General features: G+C 38.8%; 1 long non-coding RNA gene and 1 pseudogene across 2 annotated transcripts in view; one reads left to right on the plus strand and one right to left on the minus strand.

Moving 5' to 3' along the window:
- LOC140682224 (uncharacterized) overlaps positions 1-23,551 on the minus strand; it is a 162,324-nt gene that overhangs the window by 84,777 nt on the left and 53,996 nt on the right. The gene's annotated exons all lie outside the window — the stretch shown is intronic.
- On the plus strand, positions 6,876-7,771 carry LOC100225263 (pre-mRNA-splicing factor 38A pseudogene; annotated as a pseudogene).

Raw genomic sequence — 23,551 nt, forward strand, 5'->3', positions numbered from 1 at the left:
ATTTGTTTGCAAAATCATGGCCACTGACTTAACACATACCTTCTGGGCACATCAAAGCATGGTCGTTCTCCATATTCAAAAAATTCCAAGTTTTTTAAGAGCATTTTACAGTTCTAATTAGGTGGTCTATATCTGCCAACCTCTTGCTCAAGAGACAGATGTAATTTAGTAATTTGAATAATTTTCTAAGCTGGTCACCCACCACATAACCAGCAGAAGAGCCATGCTCGGATTGGCAATTCACCAGTGCAGTGGCCTGACCAAGTCACCCAGAAAGGTCAGACAAGACTGATAACAAAGGCATTCAAGGATCAGCTTCATTCCATCTTTTGATCATGTGGTGATGACATCTGGAGGGCCATTGTCACCTTTGCTCAACAAGGGCAAGCGTCCCAGTTTAAGAAACAAGATTTATTCATTTGCCATCTGTATAGCAGTTGTCTTCTGTTAAGTGAGCAGTTTTCCTTATCTCTTCCATAACCAGTCCTCTGTCAGGGGAGACATCTGCTGATAATGGGCTATTGAATGTCACTGCATGACTGATAAGAGCTATAACATCCCATTGTGAGATGCTCTGGCCAGAAGAAAGAACCAAGCATTTCTACCTGGATATAATCTTGAGTTTCTAGAATACCAGCACAGCTTTTTCTGCACTAGATTTCCCAGAAGAACAGCTGCCTCTTCCACTGCAGGAAGACTACACCCCTTTTTTACAAGATCATTGCTCCAACAAAACCAAACCTGCCACTCCAGGAGGACTGCAGCCATAATTCCCAATTAGACTGCAGCCAACCCCCTGACTAACAGGGTGTCAGGTTGTATTCTGACTCTGTCAGTGTTGTTTTAGTTCATTGCATTGTTTATTTTATATATATATTTAAAATTTTCTTCCCTAATAAAGAACTTTTATTCTTGCTCCCATATTTTTGCCTGAGAGCCCCCCTTAAATTCAAATTTATACCAATTTAGAAGGAAGAAGTCTACATTTTTTCCATTTTAGTGGAGGCTCCTGCCTTCCTTAGCAGACACCTGTCTTTCCAAACAAAGACAGCAAGTAAGTCCCAAGGCTGTCAGCACCCATTTGAATAATTGGGTATTGAAATCTTGAAATCATGTTCAATCCTATTCCTCTACCAATTCTATACTGATTATTTAGTATCACTGTAATCAATTATATATATATATATATATATATGTATATATATATATATATATATTTGGTTTTTTATAAAGCATGTTTAAACCCAAAAGGTCCAAATCCTTCTGATTTTAATACATACTTGCCTGTTTTCTGTTCCAAATCTCAGTCTCAGCATCCAAAAAACACGCAGGCTGCTGCAGCATTGGGTATGACAGGAAGCACTGACAAAGACTAGCAAGATTTTCCAAATGGACAAGTTCATTCCATGTTCAATATCCCAGCTCCTGACATTTGTTTTCAGAACTAATACAGCAGATAAGCTATACAGATAGCAGAAAGAAGTCATGCCAACAGAGCCAGATGTGCAAGTCAAAATTTTGTACCAACACACATTTCTGACAGGGGCCCAAAGACTTTGTTGACATGGGGAGAAAGATTTTAACTTTTTGCTGATTGTCTTGATTTGGAAAGACAGGTGTCTATTAAGGAAGGCAGGAGTCTCCTCTGAAATGGAAAAAATGTAAACCCCCTCCCTCCGAATTGTTATAAATTTGAAATTAAGGGAGGCTCTCAGGCAAAATATGGAAGCAGGAATAACAGTTCTTTATTAGGGAAGAAAATAACAAAAGATAAAATAAAAAATACAGTAAATCAAAAACAACACTGACAAAGTCAGAATACAACCTGAGAGCCTATTGGACAGGGTGTTGGCGGCAGTCTAATTGGAATTGTGGCTGCAGTCTTCTTGGAGTGTCAGGTGTGGTGATTCTGTAGAAAGGGTGTAGTCTTCTTCTGAAGATCTAGTGGAAGGGGCAGCTGTCCTTCTGGTAAACCTAGTGGAGAAATATGCCGGTGTTCCAGAATGAGATTATGTGCAGGTAGGAATGCTTGGCTCTTTCTTCTGGGTGGAGCATCTCACAATGGAATGTTAGAGTTCTTTTCAGTCATGCAGTGACATTTAATAGCCCATTATCAGCAGATGTCTCCCTGGAAGGAGGGTTGATTGTGGAAGAGATAAGGAAAACTGCTTGCTTAACAGAAGACAGATGGCAAATAGAATACATCTTGCTTTTTAATTTTGGACACTGATTCAGAAGTTAAAACTGGCCAAATATCTTCTCTCTCACTCATCTGTAGACAGAAGTAACTTTTTTTTTATTTGGTTGGGCTTTTATTATTAGCACATTGTGATACTAATTCAAGTCTAGAAGAATGCTATGGAAAAAAAATAGTACTCTGAAAGTGTCTCACGATTGCTTCCCTTCTTTTCTGAGAATAAAGCATTATATCACAGAGAACGCTTAAAATGACAGAAGTTGAACTTGAAATGGAAGAAAAATTACATATTGGCCTTCTGAACATGGATGGATTTCAACTCTACAATTTCCTTTAAGTGTTTTCATTCACACATATGACTGATCCTTAGTGTATCAGTTCTGTTCTATAGCTGGATGTCTCTGCTCATAGGAAGAGCACAGTCATACTTCCTGCAAATTACTGACACTGATAATATTTTACTATGAATATATGAATATTTCACGGGTGAAAAAGGTGTAGTGTGTTACCAAAGGTAAAAAAAATTGAAACAACCATATCCCAAGGAAAGAGGAAAAAATATTCACCATCAAAATAATAGTAATCCCTAGAATATTAACAAAATTAATTCATAGCCATGAGACCTAAAATATCCCACAGCACAGTTTTTTCCTGTTTCCTGTAGAGAGACAACTATCATAGACTGAGGTCTCCACAAGAACTGACAGGTGAATTAAACAAATGCTTACTGTTTTCCTTTCAGAAATGTTTATCACTATTAAGAATTAAGTCAATATTATGCACATTTAAAAGGTCTTTGTGTCCAAAAGTATTCTTGAATCAGTTTTACACATACATTTTACCACTGATCGTAGGGATACAGCACAGTCTAACATGTGCAAGAAGTCCAGCATCAAATGTTTTCTAATATTATCATCAAAACTATTTTTGTTAATAATCAATTTTTATCAATGAAATAATCACAATTATTTTCTAATTTTAGTGAAATTAAAACCTAGGGCCTTTTTATTGCGGGGAACCGACTGCAGACTGCAGTATAACTCCCCATTTTTCACCTCACCAACCTACGGAGTCTCCTCTGCTTCATAGTTCCAGCAACAGCTTCTGCACCTCATTGAAAGGAATTTTTTTTTTTTTTTTTATTTCCCTCAGCTGACACCACAAAGCAAATTATAAACAGGAGAGCTGTAATTATTAGGTACCTGATTTTGACACCTACTTTCTACTCACAGACAGTCCTCTTAGTACAATAATCTCATTTACCAAGAAAAACTTGGTGAAGAACAGGTTTTGGCATCAGCTCTTTATTCAGTTTCTGTTTGACATGAAGGAGCTGACGTTTAAGAACCAGGCACTCAAGAGATGGAGTAATATCCAGTTAAGCTCTGTAAATCCCATACTTTTACATTGGTAAACCCTAATATCTTCCTAGTCAAAGAAAAGAAATATTAAATAACTAAATCAATGATAGTATGTCTCTTTTGTGGTTTTAAAATGATAGGGGATAAAATGTGAGCAATAATATCCATTTAACTTTACAAATGAAATAAACTATACAGCATTAAGTGTAATTATTTCAATTAACTAGCAGAGTGATTAATTTTCCTCTAGATATCAGGTCCTGTGAGACAGATATTCCGTCCTAAACAAATATGATGCTGTTACTGAGGACATACAAAACACTAGGTCTGGCAAGAAACAATAATGGATTTTTTTGTAATTAATATATGCCCTTAGATTTGATGTATAAGAGCCAGAACTACTTAGTTGTTCCTCAAGCATCTCTCAAAGGACCATCCTTTTGTACTATCCAAGTATGTCTTATGGTAAGCATTAATTTATATTGGCAGGAAATGTTGGAAGAGAGCCATGTGTCAGCTTTTCAAATGCAGGATTGCACCTCTGATATTACAGCAGCAGGTACATAAAAAGAAAAGCTTGGATGTTGGACTGAAAGGATATTTCTGGAGTCTTTGTCTCCTCTTTCTAACAGACACCCAATGGTGGCAGTCATGACTGCTTAGGGATCTCATCAACATTAAACTAAATTCCCTTTTAATTTAAGTTATGATTATTTAGCATTAAGTTATATATTTTCTGATTGTGGACCATGACTCCATGTTAATTTCTTTCTTATGAAAGAAAGAATAAATCCATATAGGAAATACTGAAGAGCTGCTATTAAATCCAGGGAGGAGTATGAATTACCTCATTTAGCAGAACTCTTAACTTCTTATTCTACAGATTGGCCTAAAGGCAACAATAAGTGTTAATGTCTTGTTATGGGAGTATATACTTTTTTCAGTGAATGTGTATTCAGAATTTAGGAGACAATTACTTTAGAAAAACCTGGCATTCCACTGTTAGATATAGCTGCCAAATTCCTACTGAATCACCTTTGAATAGAGTTTTCTCTTGGCTTGCTTATTTCTGCCTTCTAAGGGTTTGCCTAGCTTAGAAAACATTAAATTTTCACTCAACCACCAAGAAGTCCAGAGGGTCCTACATTAAGACCCTAACAGTGCCACGTAAATGAAAGATTTACTTTAGCAACTAACAATCATTCCTTCTTTGGGACCCACAGATACAGAATTCATGAGAAGGAAACAAAATTAAAACCATGAATTAGATCAACTGAGATGGAAGCATCACAGGGGTAGATTTAAGGCAGAGATATGCAAGATACTATATTGATGAGGGACCTTGTTCAAGAGGTCCCTAAATACAGATCAACTCCAATTCAGTTTGCCAGTAATTCCCCTAATTTAATTAGGGACCAATAAGAATTTTAAGTTCATGAAGATTTAATTGAGTGAAGCTTTTGAATAATGCTGTGCTTTTCATTTATACATAATGAATGTGAAATATAATTAACCCATTTTAGCTGTTCATAATTTTCTCCATTCCTAGCCAATTTTTATTTAAGGTAAGAAATCATGCTATGTGTTAATACACAGATACCAGCTTTTATAAATTTGCTAGTAACATTCTGTCTTTTTGACAATTGTGCTGCCAGCCTCTAGCAGGTATAAAACATGTGTTTTGTGACTTGGGGCTTACTACTCAGTCAGGCAATGGCACAGATTTGGATTCTCAGGCAGAATCAATCTTGCAGCCTGAAAGTTATTAGCTTATATACAGAGTATGGCCACTTCCACCATCACACAGAATGAAATTAATATATAATAGAAGGTGTGCAAAACAAAATACATTGCTGTCCCTTACAGCAAGAAAGCAAAAACATCAATAAATCCAAAGATAACAGATCAAGATTAGCATTTTAAAATTACTTGCAATTCCTGAGTATAATAACACATTTCCCTCCTCTCCTCCTCTTCCTCCTCCACACCTATAGAAACAAAAGTAATGGGGATCGTTGGAAATATAGGCTAATAGTAAATCCAGTGTTAGCCTCATGATTCAAAGCTTTGGCATTAGAGTTAATAATTATCAGTCTCAGAGAGAAAAAGTTCTTTTTCAAAAGATTACCATCTTCATACAGGGAATGCTTACATTGTGTCCTAGATAATAGTTTAAGATTTCAAAATGGGACTTTGAAATGAAATAAGATTTTAGAGCACACTGAAAATGATTTAACAGTACTCTGAGGAGCAAACATTATACTTATGACTGTTTAAGTACGAGACAATGAAATCAGAAATGTAAAATTTAAATGTGAATTGTAAGACATCTATTAAAAATACCTACATCTAGATCCTGACTCAATACAGGGGATGTGTTTCAACTTTAGTCCTAAATTAGCCGATATTATTGTGGCAGAACCCTCCTATGTTGCATTGCACTAAGCAGTTTATGTAGTTGTTGTTTTGCACGAGTTTTTGGTACTTTGCACTGAATATTTCAGTATATCACCTACTGTGTTCCACGCCCCTCGGCTCTGCCCCCTGCCCTGAGCTTAAGAGCACGCTGGACGAGGCCTTGGTCACTTTTATTTCCTGGATGCCATCCCACCTAACAGTTTCTTCTCCTTGCCTGGATCCTAAAAGCGCCTTTCGGTTTTTACCTTTGTTCATGTAAGATTGTGAGAGCTAAGGTCCGTAGCTGGCCTCACCGGACCTGAGCAGCGTCCTCGGTCAATCCTACAGCTGGTAACCACATGGCTTTCGTCTCCCGCCGCCGTGGATAGATCTGGAAATCCATCCACGTGTGGATTCACAAGCTTTTGGGAAAGCTGGCCACCCCGGACTTCGTGGCTGCTCCTCGGGCAGCACAGAGTCGCGAGGACCGGACCCGCAGCCCTTCCAGCCCAAGACGGGTTGGTCCCTCCAAGGGACGTCCTTGGAGCATTCCAGCCAAGCCAAGGTCCCCAGGAGAGGCGAGTATACCCCGCGGGTGGCAGTGAGACCCCGGAGTGACTCCAGAGCAGTGGGGGCTCATTTTGGGGTGGGGGAAGCGTTCTAGCCCCGGGTGGAGGGGTTTGTGTAGTTTTTGTGGGTCACGGCTTCGTGCGGCCTGAGCGGGGCAGCGCCGGCGGAGCGGCTGCCGGGCTGTGAGGGTGGCTCCGGGTGGCTCCGAGGGTCGGTGCTCCGCGGCACGGCGGGACCACAGGTGGCACCGGAGAAGCCACGGTTTATGCTTTGGCCCCGGGAGGCGCGGCCCTCACGGGAGCAGGGCTGGGAGGGCTGAGGGGGCTGAGCTCGGAGCGGCGGGCAGAGCCATGGCCGACCGCACGGTGAGGGATGCGCACAGCATCCGCAGCACCAACCCGCAGGACCTGGTGGAGAAGATCATCCTCACACGTATCTACGAGTCCAAGTACTGGAAGGAGGAGTGTTTCGGCCTCACGGCCGAGCTGGTGGTGGACAAGGCAATGGAGCTGAAGTGTGTGGGGGGCGTCTATGGAGGGAACATTAAACCAACGCTGAAGATGTTGCAGATCCAGCCCGAGAAGGACTTCATTGTGGAGTTCATAAAAAACGAAGACTTCAGGTATGTCCGAATGCTTGGAGCACTGTACATGAGTCTGACAGGCACTGCCATCAACTGCTACAAGTACCTGGAACCGCTGTACAATGACTATCGGAAAATTAAAAGTCAGAACAGAAATGGGGAATTTGAGCTGATGCACGTGGGTGAATTTATCGATGAGCTACTCCATGAGAACGTGTTTGTGATATCATCCTGCCTCGACTGCAGAAATGGTATGTTCTAGAAGAAGCTGAGCAACTTGAGCCTTGTGTTAGTGCTCTGGAAGAAGACATGGATGGTGTAGAATCTACTGAGGGGGAGGAAGAAGAAGGGCTGGAACGGATCCCGTCTCCTGACCACTGCAGAAGGGGCTACAGGGACCTGGACAAGCCCCACAGATCTCTGGCGGTGCAATACTGACAGAGCTGGAGCAGTTCCCCAAGGAGGCGCAGCCGCTCTCGGAAGGGAAGAAGCTCATCACTGCACTGCAAGTGGTATCGCAGCAAGAGCCCGAGACGGCACTGGAGCAGATCCCGGGAGAGGCACCACATACTGAGATCTAAATCTCCAGGGCATCATCGTAGTCACAGACACAGGAGTCATTCCAAATCACCTGAAAGATCTAAAAAAAGTCACAAAACTTGAGGGGAGGGAAAGGAGAGGAGTCAACTAGGAAGATACCACCACCGTGAGGCTCAGGGTCCGGGGGAGAGGGGAGTGTTGTATTGTGTTATTTGGTTTGTCCCTGTTTTTCCCTCATTTATGGTTTCATCCCAAGTTGTCTCCTCTTCCCTAATTGTCAATCCCATCCCCACTCTTCCCAAATCCCTAGAAATTTCCTTGTCAATCCCCATATCCCCTCCCTGACACCTTGTCTGTCACTCCAGCCCCCATCTCTAGAAGCTTCCACAAAGAGCTTTGGGTGATAGGCCAGAGGTCCCCCCTCCTCAGCTCCCGGTTATGTTGTCCTGCTTGTCAATTACTTCATGTCCCACTCCCATGCGTCCCCCTCTTGGTGGATAGCCAAACTCCTCCCTTGTTTCCACCCCCTAAGTAAAGGGGATGCTCCAGCGTTGGATGTGCTGAGGCCAGGGGCTCCCCAGAGCTACCAGTAAACCTTGGATTTATACAACCTGGATTGTCTCCTTCTGGTTCCCTCACTGTTGCCAACAGTGCCTTCCGAGGAAGGGGCTCATAACCCTCAGCCGCTCTTACGCACTCCTGAGCACGGAAGGGTGGCCCCTGCAGCCGCTGTGTCTGAGCCAGCAGGGAAGCACCACCAAGGCTCTTGGTGGACACTGTGGCAGGGGATCATGGCACAGACCGTGTGATATGCAGACATAATATTCAGTTCAAAATACCAAACACCCGGTGCAAAACAACAACAGCTAAATAAACTGTTAAGTGCAATACACCACTCCTACAGGCAGCTTATGTACTCAAGTATGGAAAAGTGGGAAGAAAGTGTTTAGTAGTCCAATTCCCAGATATGGAATGGAAATTCCCAAATTCCCATACAGTATCATGGAAAATCTTCAGCTCATACTCAGAGCAATGAAGAATAATCAAAGTTTTCTAGCTTGATCAGTATCCTGCCTTTATTAATTGCTAAGCAAACTTTCTGAATGCTACAGCAGGGGATGGGAAGAACTCAGTCTAAAAAAGGCTGAAAAGGGGAAAAGGAAAAAAAAAACAGGTGTATGCATGGAAAAATAGAGAAAACATCACTAAGTCAGCTCAGACAAAGCATCATGTTTGTAAGATACATTATCACTGAAAAAATAAGTCAAGTTTCACAGTAGTGCAAGGGTGTGACCAGGCAGCCCTGCTTGGGATGGCAGAGGAAAACTCCTTTCTGCCCTTTCCAAAAGCCAGCACTGTGCTGTGGAAAGGAAGTGCAGGGTGCCTATGCATTCTCCAAGGAAGCTATCTTGTTCCAGTAATAATAGACATTAAGCTCAAACTGGAAGCAGCTGCTGACCCAAATGCTAAAACATTAATGGAAACCTGCAAGTGAAACCTCAGAAATGTACTGCTACTTTATATTGGTGCTACATTATTCTAAACACGTCAAACATATCAACATTACATTTTATCTCATGATAAAATTGATCAGGCTTCTCCAGTTCTGCTGGTCCTTTTTATGGGCTACTCCATCTCTGCAGTCATCTTTAAAGCTGTGGTGGAAAAAGTTTCCCCCTTCATTCCATATTAATTTTCTTTGTGCAACACCACTGGCTGTGCTATTAGACGTTGTTGGGAGCAAGTCTGGTCAGGAGGATTGTAAATGGCTTAAGTGACCTTGCAGCTGGGAATAACAATTGATAAACCTGTGAGAACAGCAGGACAGTGACTTCTAGCATGGACTGAGTGCAGCAGTGCCTGTGTCTCTGCTGATGTGCTTCTGCCCAGGTGTTGCCTCAGGGATACCGCTGCTAGCAAGGTAACAGAAATAAATTTACTGTTTGTGTTCTTGCTATGGGGTTGTGGGTGTCCTGGGTGCCTGTGTTGACTCAGAGACACTAGCAGAGAAACGGGCCAAAGTCTTTTCCTGATCTGAGTAATGAGGTTAAAAAGCTCAGCACTGCATGGAGTCAAGACTTAAACTGAAAGAATACCAAGCCCCAACAGACAAAAGATATGGAAGCCCAGCTGGTTTGTCACAATTTTCATTAATATTCAGTTTACCTAATGAAATGTAGCAGCTAAAACAGGTTTACAGAAAAAAGATTACAATTTCCTAAGGCAGGGCTGGCATTTCTCATTCATGCTGATATGGGTCAGACCTATTAACCAGTTTGATGACAAGTTTAGCATTTTGCACATAACCCAGTATGCCAACCCAGTTCTTACTAATTTAGCTAAGAGTTGGCCACAAAACATTCAACAGTATATTAAAATGAAATTTGTAAGCAACAGGCAATGTTTTTTTCATTTTACGTATTATTATGCTTCTTATTTTTTCCAGCTGGGGTACTCAGATCAAAGTGTAACTTCTGGGAAAGGCACAATGTCTGTGGTATGTTTCTGAAGCGGCTTTTGAATTTTGTCTCCATTTCCTCCTATCAACTCAGGTATGCTGAGCACCCCCTTTGAAATCCACTTCTTGTATTATCTTCAGCAATGTGTTGGTAATAAGAGATGCCACACTTCCCTTACATACTTCATCTGAAAGTGTTACTAGGAGTACTGAACAAACAGAGGAATAAACATTGATAGAAGGCTTTTCTCTCGGTTTAACCAGACCTAAATGTTTTGTCATTGCTTCATGATAACAAATTCAGTCTACCCATCACAGAGCATTCTTTTGTTGAGAAAGGTGAAGAGTAACACTTTTTCCAGTGTGATAATAATAGGCAGCACAAAAAAAAAAAATATTACTTTCGTCTTAAACTGTTCAATTACTTGATTAATTACATTAACAGATTTAGTGGATGAGTTTCAAGCCAATTACTATCTTATTACACTCAGAATAGATCTGATCAAATTCCAATTTTGTTTCACAGTGTTCTGCAATACAAAACTGAATTTATTAAGCTTTCATAATTCCAGAACTTTCCTTCAGGGGCAAGAACACGCTCAGTTTTGCTGAAGGATTTTCCCACACATAGATGCTGTCACCTCCAGCACAGAGACACTATGGATTCTGTACAGAGTGTCCTGGAGAACAGTGGGCCTGAGGAAGCCATGGGGTACGTGATGTACTGCAGGCTCTCAAGGGAGCCCATTCACTGGGAGCAGAGCAGAGCACCAGGCAGCTGCTGCTTTTTTGTCTGCGGGCTGCAGAGCACATACTGCAAAGCACACAGCACAGCCAGGCTAAGGACACAGTGCTACTTCAGGACAGCCACTTGTTACACTACAAGGTCATTCCCCCTTTTTCCTTTTAAAATAGAGGATGAAGAAAAGAAAAAAAAAAAAAAAAACTATTAAGAAAGATATTTCCATGACTTCAGGTGCTCTAGAAATGCAAGCATAGCAAATTTGTCACGGTTTAAATACAGAAATGCTTTTTCAAAGAGATGAGGTGAGTCCTACAGGGGATAAAGTCATATGAAATTCTGAACTGAAGAGTTTTAAAAGATTCTGAGAGATTGATTAAAATATATAGCTATTTACAGACTAGACTCTGCTTAAGAAACTGGAAAAAAATGTGAGAATTCAAATGAATATCAGGAATACAAACACAAATATATGAAACTTTAATCTGAATATGTTTACCAAATATGGAGTAGGAGGCTTGCCAGTCATGGGGGTTTTTGAATTGTTTTCTAGGGTATTTTTTTTTGTCGTGTTGTTTTGCTGTTTTTTTAACAGTATTAACAGAATAAGGAGTCAAATTTGAAGTTTCAAAGTTAGTAGAAAACGTGGACAAAGTATTTAAGTTTCATGATACAACCTCATCACAAAAATGAGTGCAGTCTACAGCAAACCACTGTTTCAAAAAATTAGAAAAAAAAGTCAAAGTAGAAACAAGAAATTGAGACCATTCAGCCATACTGGTGGCAGGAGGAGGAGAAGGAAGAAAAATATTCTAAATTTGGCAATAAATATTACAGAAATTAGCATGAACAAAATAGAAATACATTGCACAGATCAAGCAAAAAAAAGTAAAAGCAGGAAAATAAGGTATCATGATATTAAAGCAAAATATGTCAGAATATTGTTTCTTAAATAATCACCTTTTGCTCATAATTGTTATTCTTTTAAATAAACATTGAAACCTGTCTCCTCTTCCTTCTTTCTAACTTTGTAGTACTAAGATAAGAGTGAATAATTTTTATTTTTTAGGTAAAAAAATATTTTTTTCCCCACTTACACTTGTCTCAGATTTTAAAGGCCTTTAAAACACCTGTTTAGCCATCTAATCCTCTGGCCTATTTAGCCATCTTGTGAGAAATAGCCTGCTGAGGCACCATGAGGTAGACCAACATTTAGGAACTTGCCATATTTATAGAGTCAGAAGTTTTGCTTGAGTTCCAATTCTCTTGCTCTCTGTGCTGTGGTTATGTCACTGCCCACAGACATTTCCTTCTAACAGATGTATCTGATGGGAATGCAATAGCAAAGGGGAAAAAAATCCAGTTTAAAATGTACTGTGCTTTTCTGATTATAATTAGATTTGCACATGTAGAAATCTAAATATGATGCATATGTCTCTGCATCTCTACTCCCACATTTGTGCCCATGATAGTAGGCAACCTTCACAGAATGTGTGTGTGATGAGAATGTGTAGCATCTGTCAGATGCTCCAGAGTTTCTCTAAATGAATATTCCTAAGAGCAGGCCTAAAAAGAAGCTCTGCAGTATTTTTCAGGATGCTTGCCTGATGTACCTAGATCTTCTCAGCTAAACATGGTTTGGTTTTCAGTTTTCTGTTGACTGAACAGTAGGAAAACTGTTGAGGGAGGAGGAGCCATTCTTCAGTTCAGAACAAAGCAGATAAGAGTTTGAAGCTATCAGTGAAAGATCAGATAGAAAAATTACAAGTTCATTACATCAATCCTTTCAATTTCTCTTAGAAAGGTGGAAGTAAGATCATAGTCAAGCTCTTCTGACTTTCACTATCCAACTGTTGTGCTGCCCTTTTATTTTTACCTCCCATTTCAGATTATAAATCAGGCTACACAAATATATTTTGAAGACAAAGAAGCACTCAAATACTTACAAAAAAGGTGGATTAATACAATAATTTCAGCTAAGTATTCCTGTGCAAGTCCACATATTTATCCTCAAAGTAGGCTATTCTTGAAGTACAATTTTTTGTTCTTGAAAGTCAACAACTTTTGCATATAAACATCCCCCATTAAAGACACCTGAATGACATTCTTACAGCCAGAATCAGCTTTACATGCTGATACATATTTATACCCAAACTAAAGACTGGTTCAAATACTTGAGGAAATTTCCTCATTATTTTTTTTTATCCTAAGGCCTAGTCACACCTTGGTGTAGCAAGGAACTTGTATGGAAGAGTTCACCTGGGTTTATATGTGTGAAAGGGGCCAGCAGGCCAGCTGCATGCCCGTGGAAAACATGACATTCCAATCCTGCAAAGGCTCCACATGGCATCCCAGTGTAACCATCACATGAATTCCACTATGTACCTGAAAACAGTGCACAACCATTCCTTAAAATTTAACCAAACAGTAATAGTCTGGTATTCAGAGGCAGTAAGATTAAAAAACAAAACAAAACAAAACAAACAAACAAAAAAAAACCCACACAAAAAAAACCCCAAAAAACCCCAAAAAACAACAAAAAAAGAAAACAAACAAACAAACAAAAAAAAACCCCCAAAAAACCCACCCAAACAAAACAAACCACTTAATAGGTTTAAAGTGAAAATTACGTTACACTAACAGTGGAATTTAAACTGTCAGGAAAAAACTCCAAAATAATATCTGTTTATATTAAATATTTTGGTGTTAAGCTTTCTCCTAGATTTTTTTTTTATTATTTTTTAATGTGCATTTCATAAACTAAATGTGCAAATTCACACAACGTAAAAATAATTAGATTTTGTGGTTCCTGTTATTCAAGAGAGAAGCACCCTTGCAAATACAGGTAAGTATTGACATTAATACTCTATTTTCCTGAGAGTAACACACCAAGAAGACAGTAGTCTGCATAAGAAAATCCTGTCACTTCTAGCTGAGGCACAGCAGAAGTGAAAATAAAATTTTTTGAAAGTTACATATTAGCATAATGGTCTGGAAATTTTGATAACATTTTTCACTTTAATAGGATAATAGAGGTCTTAAGGGAATGCAAAATTCAATTAACATACACACTGGAATACAATTCTGTCAGGAAGAGCTGCAGACCCAAATAAATGTAGCCTCTCTATCCTCCACTTAATACTTTTCAGTCACCATGGCGAAATGCATCCTTTTTCTCCTTTGAGCTGCATTAATTGACCAATCCAATATGAATAATAACACAAGAAAACCTTCCCTCCTCTTCCTCACATCTCTGACAAAGTTCATTTACCACTTGATCATTGTAACATTTGGACCTTGGTTGGTACAAAGTCTTTTTAGTGGTTTATAAACATAATTTTGGTTGCTATTTTGATTTCAACACATCTAATAGTCTCCAGATGTCTTACCGATTGTAGATACAAACAAGCACAGAAAGAAGTATACTCTTTTGGCTCTTTCCAGCAGCTTTTGGAGTTTAAAGCCAACAAAACCACTGGAAAACTGCAGGGGCAAACAGTGAAATAGTATGGACTAAACTTGATTAGGTAATAGGATAAGATAGGTTCATTATGTTGTTGCTTGTTGGAAACAATTCAAATATTCTTAAATTCAGATACTGTATTGCTACATTACAGAGCAGTTTTGTATGGATTCATTTGTTGCTTCCCATTATATTTTTGGCTGTTAAAGAGGCTTATTTTTCTTCTTTGGTCTTCAGACAACTGTACATTGCACTGAAAATGCAGGCTCTTTTATTTCTGATTAATGAACATTAACTACTATTCCTGAATAGGGAAGCAGGAGGGAGAAGGGTGAGTCACAAGATAACAAGGATGCTGTAACCCGATAATGAACACTGGATAAGGGAGTGCATTCTTCTAGCCAGAGTGGGAAAATTAGTAGTTTCCACCATCATCACAAATGCTTGAAGATGCTAAATGGCAGATTACTGAAGTACAAACAGAATACAGGGACAAATACAAGTCCTTCTTTCGTAGATTAAGAGCTCCTTTGAGCATCTAATTGTACTCCAGGCAACAGGGATACACTGTTGATAGAAAAGGGTGGCATGGAAGGCACACAGACCAGTTCATCAGGCCAGAACACACAACTGAAAAGACTTCTTGCCTGACACATAGAGAGTATTTTAACCATAGAGGCTGGCCCCGCTTTTTACAGGGACTTGATTTAATTAAAACACATTTCAATTTTTGAGGGAATTCCTTTTTGTTTTTCACTACCTCAGTTACCAGAGAAGATTAGGGGATAGTGGTATCTTAAACAGTTCAAGGAAAATGGGAAAAAGTTTGAAGTTACACACAGAACCCACCCTATCTGACAAGCCAGACTTGTCCAATAAATGGGGATTTTCCGCATCACCACAGTACTATTTATACTGTAGCAACCACTGAAAGCTTTACTTACGGACCGGGTCATCTCTGTGTAATCTGGACAACATCCCACAAGGAATTCCTGCTGCTAAGTGCTTTCCATCTTTTCATAAAAGATGCAAAAGGCAAACACAAGTTATGGAAGTAAGTATACCTAAGTAAGGTATTAAAAACTATTCATTATTGAAACAGATGATCCTCTCCTCAAACCACAAAATTCCCCGCAGTGAGAAGCACATTTTAGCCTAATAGAACCATCAGTACATAACAAAGCAGCCTGCCTCCACTACAGCATTCAGCACAAAACCCCCAAGAACCACATTGACCTCCACCTGCTGGCTTGGAAGCAGAGTTCTGTTTAAGCTGCTAGTGTTAAAAAGGATCAAAATTAATAAACTGCTCAATGGAGAATGCTTTTCATCATCAAAAAGGACCAATTCAGTACATGGGGGATGGGGAGGTATGGTGGTGCAACAGTAGTTTATGCAATACCTTTAGAACAATACATTTCCTTGCTACTTTATACGTAAAGATAATTCCTCTCAAAATTAAAGACTTGCAGTTAGGTTGGCAAGAGGAGACAAAAAACCCACCTTTGCAAGTGCCTCCTCAAATTCAAAAATATGCTGCCATTACTGGCAAAGCATTTTCACTCTGTCTGTGTGTGGGTAGCAGCATGTGTGCACTATAACTTTCTCAAAATTTCAGCAAAGAAACATTTTAGGGTTTCAGACCATCTCAGTTTTACTACCACCAGCCCCAGCTGCATTAATTGAAACATCAAAACCAAATTCTAGACTAAATTTGTTCTCTCTTTTAATAAGAAAATTTTAATACTTTTTATTTATTTTATTATTATGAATGCAAAAAAATTTCGATGATGAGTGTGTTTGGAGTAGATTTGTAAGAACTTAAATCAAGGGAGCATACAAATTCCTACCTACTACTCATAATTTATCTGCTCAGTCTCTCGCCTTTCCCTACTACACCCTGTACTCTCACGGGCCTTAAAAACAGATGCCAACAATCACATAAAATTTCTCCCACTTCAAAAATTTCTCCCAATTCCTGGAAAGTAGTGGCAAAAAAAAAAAAAATCTGTCTTGCTCCATTACATTTTATAATTCTCACAGTTAGTGTTATTAATATGAAGGATGCTCATGATGCATATTTATTTTGTGGTGTACTGAGGCTATGATAAAGCTTAGTTTATGTCTTCTTTCACCCGAGTGAATGTTTAAGTTCTCTTTAATGGTTTATTTGGTACCTGAGCCCATATAAGTATTTCATTAGAATAGAGGATGAGAGGCATTTTGACAATCCTCTTCAAAACATGGTAATTGTAAGGGGACTGTCAAGTGAGGAAGGGGGAAACAAAACCACCACCCTTGCAGTAATCTCAGATGTCTCAGAATTCTACTCAGAAACACATAATACATTTTCTAAACCACTGCTGCTGCTTCTTACTGTAAGTTTTTAGGATCACCCACTGTGCTAAACAATTACTTCTCAAAAACCACCACTAATGTTTTCATGTCATGATAGCCTCTGAGCTTTCCACTACCAGGCAAAGCCTTTTGGATTATTGCCTTGCCTTTTTCAAGACAGATACTTTAGTTTCTAAGGCCTGTTTGAAACCTGATTTTTTTTTTTTTATTCATAGTAACTTTCCAGCAAGAGCTTTGTACTGACTTTGGAGCTTTGAAGAGCATATAAAAAAATTATTTTTTGGGTCAAAAATTTTCAGTTAGAGAGCTTTACGCTTAATCATAACAATTTTTCAGGTCTAGCTATTTTTTCCTTTGAATTACCTCTATAACTATCGCATAAGCAAACTAATGCAGTCTACTTAGTCACTGCTGCCATATCACACTTTTCCGATATTCCCATTTATCCCAGCATGTAGCTTGATTAACTTACTTTTCCCCGAGTTCCAAAAGAAAGATGTACAAAGTCAACCCAAAACAGCCATAAGCTTGCATAATTTATGCAAATAAAACAGACATGAACTCACCTAAACGCAGAAGAGAGATAAGAAAATAAAAAGTATTTCAGTTAACATCACTATTTCAGAAAGCGAAGTTATTTACCTTTTACTGTAAATACATCACAGAAATATTTTCCACTTTAACATAGCCCCCAGTCTTTTAAAAGACAAAATCAGGAGGCAGAGCAGACAAGACAAAAAATTTTTTCGTTTGGTTCATTATTAAACTGAAATTTACTTAAGGAGCAAGGTTAAGATTTCTAAAATTCCCATTCTCTAATAGAAATTAAGTTTTAGGTAAAAGCACTTTGTACAGCTGAAACCGTCACAGATAGGCAAACAATGTCGCTGTCTCAGATTGGTATAGAAATTGTGCAAAATTTGTGTCCCAAGGAATGCAACCCAAGGTTACTGTCTCATTTGACTACTTTTCTTTCTTAATGATACAAGTGAAGAAATGCTATTTCTGTAGTCTATTACTGTTTATGATTCCATGAAGAGCAACATAGTCACATTAAAGCAGGGGAAGTCTGACAAACTTGAGAAGAGTTTTCTTCTGGGGCATTTTACTGTGGAGGTTTGAAAACTGTACCACAATCTCTAGGTAATATTTCAGGAAAAATGGCATTTCATAGTAAATAGCATTTAGGATTTCCATCCCTACAATCAACTTTCTGTAGTTTTGAAGCCATGTATTAGGACTTCAGAGTGGATTCTCCACTAAGTCACAGGATAGTTTAATTTAACATCACTGCCTGTCTAAGCTGAAAGCAGCTCAGTATTGCCCAATGAAAACCGAGTGCACTTCTCATCTTTCATTCCTAACTTTAAAGATCTGCTGGATATTAAAGGTGTGTGTGTAGTGATGAGTGCACCTAAGGGGAGGCAAGAAACAAAACCAGAAGTGGTAGACTAAACTTTCTTAAGTCTACTGAGAAGCAGCAGGTTCATGTCATAAGCTTAAAGATACCAGAAATTTGCTTTTAAGCTTATGATGTATAGTGGTATAATCCCCTCCGTTTTTTTTCCTTCCTTTACTAAAAGTTTTGACAATTTAGTTTTGATCCTCAGAAAGAATTTTATACCAAAATTTGCAAAGAACCAAGCGTGTCTCAAAAATTTAAAAGGGAAATATTTTCACTTAACTTTTCTATGTAGCTTAACATAAAAATCACAAAAGCAGACAAAAATATGACAGAACTCATGAAGATTTTATCTGCTCAAGAAAAATGAACTTCCTCCATCAGTACTGACATAATTTTTCAGTTATAATAAATAATAGGTAGAAGTAGCCCATCCATTTTCAAAATGAAACAAGAACCTATTAATTGCAGTTCTTCAATTTAACATCCAGTCTTCTGAATACTTCTGTAACTGGAATGCATTTTTGTGACCAGTGGTAAGAGTCAAACCGCAAGACAAAACATTTAATCTACTGACCAAGTTTCTAACTCTGTTGAATACATAAAGGAATCAAAGAGAAATCAAAATGTTTAACCATTAGTATGTATTGTGGGCAAAGTTGTCTCAGCTTGGGAATTTTTACATTATTTAACTTTCCCACCCCATCTCCCTGAAGCCTCTCCACTCACAATGTTTGGCACAAACACTCCAAGCAAAACTTGGTCATTTCCCTTACTTAAGTCTGAGGAGAAAAAAAAAAAAAAAATTTTGAAAAGTAGTTTTAACTTCTGTGAGCTGAATGAAGTGTTGGGAGAGACTATGCACAGCAGCTTTTCTGACTGCAGCCACAGTATAAATATTTTATAACTGATAGGAAAAGCCTGCTTGGTATTTTTTTAGTTCACCCCATAGCTCCTAGCAGTTGAAATATCTCAAATCTTGCTAGTTTGGATCCAAACCTTGCTTATTTTCTTATTGTTGTTATGTCATACCCAGCAAATACAGTGTATATGATAGTATTTCCTTTTGTAAATTGCTGTGTACCAGGAAGCCTGCAAAATATCTCTGCAAATAGTGAGACAATTTTTAGAAGCCATTATCCATAGCCATTTCACTGCAGACATGCCAGTAGATGATCTCTTTTTCTGGCATAGTTGAAACAGTTCTAGTGATTTCAGTACTTAAAGGAAAAGCTATATATTTTTTTTTTAATGAGATAATAAAAATATGCACATATTCCTATGGATTTATATAGTTTGGTGAAAATTTAGCTATGCAGGCAGAAGTAAAAAGTTAAAAAAAAATATTAATGTTACTTGTTCTTAAGAGAAATAACCTATAAGAAATAAGCTAATGTTGTCACCGATGACATTATCAAGTCAAGGTATTAAATTTATCAATTTCAAGAAGCCAGTTCATCTCTTTGGATAACTCCAAGCACTCAAAGAGTCCAAATCCTATTTCTCAATAACAAGAAAAGAAAAATAAAAATCAGAGTAACATACTCAGTATGGAGTTTGAGAAAAAGAATTTCTGATCTTCTGTTGTTAAGACCTACAATACTATTTAGCACACCATTATTTAAGTTAAATTACAATCTGTAAAGAGGATTATTATCCCACTGTTCCTGCTATGGGTCCTTAATGGCCACTTTACAGACTTCAAGACTCATTCAAGATAAGAGAACAACTTGATAAATACTATTCTCAGTTCAGCTGCAGCCTCATCTCTTCCATCTCCAGCTTTTTCCAATATAGCTGTAGACAATTTTGACCTCACCAGTACCTTAAACCTTCACTTCCCACGCTGGTGCTTCATATGTAGAGGTCTGACTGAACAACAGAGACCAGTGAGGGCAATCAGCCCCTTGTGAAAATATGCTGCCTTTAGAATGAGCTAAAGGTCAGACATAGCCCTAGAACCCCAAAAATGGAATTACAGCATAACAGAACAAATTTATGCCTCTTCCAGTGTCGCTCAGGAGCTTTCACAGCAAAAGACTCTGCAGACTTGCAGGCCTGTGGAGCCACCTGTGAATGTGACAGATGAAGCATTGTCCTGGCACTACCTCCTGAACCTGGTGCAGGTGAGGAGCTGCAGGACAGCAAACAGGGTGTGCTGCCAGCAGAGAGGCAGAGCTGCTGAGTGCCGGGGCTTTGGAGAAACAGACGAGCTATACCAAGGCATGGGAGAGCCCCACAGCCAGCAGGGCATCCAGGAGCACTGCTGCAACTCCAGAAATCAAAGAAATCCTTTGACTACATGAGAGGGCAGATCGGTAATAAAATCAGGGTCAAGGCATTCCCTTCAGCCCTGCTAGCCTGTTGATCTAGCTGAAGCTGACAGGCCAGAACTAACAAGCCCAAAATGCCCCTGAGACACTGATGCCATGGGTAAGGCAGCAGGGGTTATTGTATGGGGCAAGTGGGGCAGGCAACCTAGAGCAGAATAGACCTATCTCTTTTATCTGTCCATAAAATGGCATGAATTCAATCCCATTCAATGATTAATTTTTCTCCTCCAAGGCTATTATTGCCCATGCATCCATTTGATTAGACAAGTCATTTATAGGGAATGTTATAGACAAGGTGTATAATTCATTTTCAGTTGTTAAACCAAATAGAACATGACTACAAAATATTTGACTTAATGTTTCTTTGTGAGTTCTGAAATGAAGGCATACATTTTATTTGAAAATATATTTGTTTCCTTCCAATATTTGTTGATTATTTTTACTTTTCTTTCACTGTTCAGTCTACTTCTAGAGAAATATCACATTGGAGCAGGTGCTAGAATTTTCAGCTAAAAATAGGATCCTCATTTTTTTCCTATAAACTTCTGAGAGCAAAAGAGGAACAAGCCTGCTGGTCAGCAACACTATCTCATTTGGACACTATTGCTAGTGACAAATACAGATTTTGAGCACAGATTCATCAGGTAGGAAAGAAACACCTTTTCTTCTTATGAAATATTCATTCCTATGTGGTGGTCAAAGTAAAAAAGGAAGGCCTTCAGAAAAGTTAGACCAACCTTAAAGTTTTTAGACTTGGTACATCATAAAAGGAAGGTAAGGAAAGCTTAAATTCAGAGAGTTATTAAAAGATCTAAGAAATCCTGCTGGCTCAACTTCTATAGTACTATTAATAAAGATGCTTTTGTAGGTAAAATAAAGAAAAAAAGATTAAAAGGTGCAGTGGGTGAGGGAATGATTTTAGATGGTATGAAATGGAAGAGGTGAAACAGTCTCTGAATACTATCATATTAAAGGACATTTTGCTAATATTAGTTGTGATGACATAAAATCTGATTTTCTGATTGTCAGAAAATGACTTCTGGTACATATTTAATTTTATTCTTAAAGATGGATTTGCCTTACATTGTCAGATGCACAATTAATCAAATATAAAATGTGAAAACCCTTTCCCCAGTTTCCCAATTGCTTTACCAGGTCTGGATAAATTTGGTTTGCTAATGTTTTAAGCATACACAAGATAAATCCTGAGCTGTAATTTTTAAATTAATGTAAATGTCAAGGCTCTCTGCTTGTTAGTCAGTGAATGGAGTATTTTTAGCATTGTTATATGTCCAATCTAAACTCTTCAGATGAGTACCTACAATTTTTTTTAATATTAGATGGGTGAGTGATCAGAGCCCTATTTTAGTCCTATAGGGTCTTTGTCATCTGCCTTTGCTTGAAAGCCATCAGTTGTCCCATGTTCTTTCAGCATATAATTCTTGCTTCTATATTAATTTTCTTGCTCTCCTACTAAGGAGATTTATTGATTTTTTTTTTTATTTTTTAAACATGAAGACTAAATCACCCTCAGCTTACAAAAACATACTTCAGATATGAGTTTTATTGTGCACTACTGCAGAGGAACTATAGAGAGAATGGAAAGCAATATGTTACATTTCTGCAGAGACTTTTCCCTGCCCCATTTTTTTATAACTTGCAAGAAATCTTCTGCAGCAGAAAGGATAAGCAACATAAATAAGCTAGTGATGAGTAACAGAGAAAACATGACTCAGGGACAAGTTTCCACAAAACAATAAAATCAGCAAAAAAACGTAGCTACAGAGTGAAACATCAAAGCCAAAAATTTTGCACATTTAACCACAAGCCTCAATTTCCTACAGTCATCTCACATTTTCCTGCAAGCAGAGAGAAGCATCCAATTCACCTAAAATTGACCTTTTACTGCAGAAAATGATGGTTTGATTAACTCTGGCTGAGTTGATAAGTGCCTCACTTAGAACCTATAGCTTGTTGTAGCTCCTGGCTCACTCTCTCTGCTCCCAGTGGCTCCACTGTGTGAAAGTGAATTTGAAGGACCAGGGCACACCAGCTCATGCCAGAAGGGTGCCACCATCTTAGGGACAGAGAATAAAACCACAGAACAAAGAAACAGCCTTCAAACCATGGTAGGGCTGCCAAAGTCAAACTTGCAAATGGAAAATAAAACTAGTTGTAAATAGGACATTTACTGATAGAATCAGGCCAAGGATATCAATGTGAAAATTAGGAAATTCTGTGGCATAAGTAATATGTATTTGCCTTGATTTTGGAAGCTGTTTTCAGCATCCAATATAGTAATCTGACTTTCTCTGTTATTGACTTGACACCTGTTTTGCTGGTTTGGGCTGAGATTGAGTTAATTTTCTTCAGGGTGTCTGCCATGGGGCTGTGTTTTGGATTTGTTCTGAACACAGGTTTGATAGTATAGAGATGTTTATGTTATTTCTGAGCAGGGCTTGCACAGAGTCCTTTTCTGTTTTTTCACACTGCCACCTTGGGAGGGGCCTTGGGATGCCTGGAGGGAGACAAAGCCAGGACAGGTGACCCAAACTGACCAAAGGGATATTCCAGCCCACATGATATCATGGTCAGAATATAAAGGGGCAGGGAATAGGGGGAGGTTTGAGCGATGGCATTTGCCTTCCCAAGTAACCATTATATGTGATAGGGCCCTGTTCTCCTGGAGATGCCCATGGGAAGCAGAGAATCATTCCCTGCTGTGCTTGTGTGCATGACTTTTGCTTTCCCTATCAGCTATCTCAAATCACCAGTTTTGCAGATTTTAGCCTTTCGGTTTTCTCCCTGTTCCTATTGGTGTGGGAGTGAGTGAGCTGCTGCCTGGGACTTGGCTGCTGGCTGGGGTTAAACCACACCACCTGTTCAGGCTCTTGGTGTATCCCTAAATTCCCCCCTTTACTACCTGCAGTAAATCTGAGTGAGACATAAGGGATTGCAGGACAGACTGCTATCATCTTGTAGAGAATTATCTGTTTTATAGCAATAGAGTTTTAATAACCTAGCTCTAAAATGATCCAGTTTTTCTCTTGGAAATGATGTAAAGTACTGAGCTTCATCAGAGCAGATAAAAATAGGAAGGAATAAATAAGAATTATTTTTAATCAGATGGGTTGTTAATACTTATTT

This window comes from Taeniopygia guttata, chromosome 1 (assembly GCF_048771995.1).
Source record: "Taeniopygia guttata chromosome 1, bTaeGut7.mat, whole genome shotgun sequence".
NCBI lineage: Eukaryota > Metazoa > Chordata > Aves > Passeriformes > Estrildidae > Taeniopygia > Taeniopygia guttata.